The sequence below is a fragment of the Crocodylus porosus genome, unplaced genomic scaffold (genome assembly GCF_001723895.1).
Source record: "Crocodylus porosus isolate Cpor-Errol unplaced genomic scaffold, CroPor_comp1, whole genome shotgun sequence".
NCBI classification, from domain to species: domain Eukaryota; kingdom Metazoa; phylum Chordata; order Crocodylia; family Crocodylidae; genus Crocodylus; species Crocodylus porosus.
The window spans coordinates 18,833,970-18,835,784 of NW_017728947.1; positions in this window are offsets into that span (position 1 = coordinate 18,833,970).

Genomic DNA, 1,815 nt, shown 5'->3' on the forward strand with positions numbered 1-1,815 from the left:
TTTGTGTGTGTCTCATGGGGCATGGCTGTACAAACAAGTTACTATGAGGCACATGTGAATAGGGCTTTACTGCATGCACTATGGTAACTGTCTTTACTGTGCATTACATGAAAAATAGTTTGTAGTAGTATACCAATTGAGGACTAAGGCACTGTGGATTAGATTGCATCTACCACAGGGTAACAGCTTAAACGTGAATAGTTATGGCAGAGCAGGTGATGTGCTTAAAACTCTGGTACTTTTTCCTCACTATAACATTTTTGTATATCCGTTTCTAAACTGGGCTGGTAGCTTTTTGTGTAAAAGAGTATATTTCTTAAAATTTCTTTCTATAAATTTCCCAGCAGAGGGCTCCTTCTGTCTCACAACATAAGTAATTACACACCTGCAAACAGTGTTAATTAACTTTCCAATTTATTGCCTATAAACAGTTACAGTTAATTTTTAAAGTGCATTAATATCGTGCATGGTGATGAATATTTTAATTCATTGTAGATTTGACATAATTTGGGAAGACCTGCTGGGCAATGATAATAATAGTAACCACTTTCTAGTTCTCCTTTGTCACATGGCCAAAATACCACACAATCTCCCTTCATCCTCACTTAAAAGTTAAAAGTATTTCCATTCTTAATGCATTCTCCCATGTCTCCCCATCAGATCTTGGTGTGGATCTTTACTTCACATTAGTGGTGTGTTATATGCTTCTGCAGTATACTTTCTACCTTGCTGCTATTTCATAGCAGATAACCATTCCCCATCAACTGATCTTCCACAGTTGCCTGTAATTGACTTTAGTCCAACTAAAATGCTTGATTTGAAAGCGTTCATGGACATTAGAGTAACGTTTTTGTTTTAAGTGTGTTCATATTCACACCTGTAAAGCAAGCAAAGCTCTTACCTATAATCTAACTCCCCTAAATTAACACTTACATTTAGACTTCAGTCCAAATGTTTGTATTTTCAGCTATGGGTTCTGACAAATACTGTTTGCTTCTTTGTGTTATTTCTCAGTGAGAATGAGACAATTGCATTCACCAATTGTTTGCTTAATACTGCATAACTCTTGCTGCTTACCTCCTCCATAGCATGAACGACTGGTGCCTCCCGAGAGTGGGTGGGCACAATTTGTGGGTGGCAGCATTGGCAGCCCAGTGGCAAGAAGTGACTGTCCACAGAAGCCAGTGACAGCATTGGTGGAGGAGGCAGGGAAAGAGTGTTGTGAGCAGCAATAGGCAACCACCCACAGAAGCCACTGTTGGCATTGGCAATGGCTAATCTTATAGGGGGCATGTAGCCCCCCCCCCGCTCCGTACTCTCCCTACAAGTCATCTATGCTCCATAGTGCACTTCTGTGACTATGAAACAATTGCAGTATTCTTGGTAGGAGGTTATCTCTCTGGGTTCCTGGACACATGCAGGGAGGCTGCTCTGATGCATTATAATTACAGCGCATCAGAGGAGACTCAGTTGAGTCTGGTGGAGTGTATTAATTACCATGCTTCAGCAGACTCCAGTGTCACATGTATCATCATCCCTGCACTGAAAAATGGGAGCCGGGAACTTTAAACTTTAGCTCATTCAACAAGCTTTAGTTCAAAGCACCCCACTGCCATTTTTCAGCATAGGGACGCTGATATATGTGAGGTTCTGGGAACTTGGACCCATACTGTTCAACATTTTCATTAATGATGTGGATATTGGAGTCAGGAGTGGACTGGCCAAGTTCGCTGATGACACCAAACTTTGGGGCAAAGCATCCACGCCAGAAGATAGGCGGGTGATCCAGGCTGACCTGGACAAGCTCAGCAAATG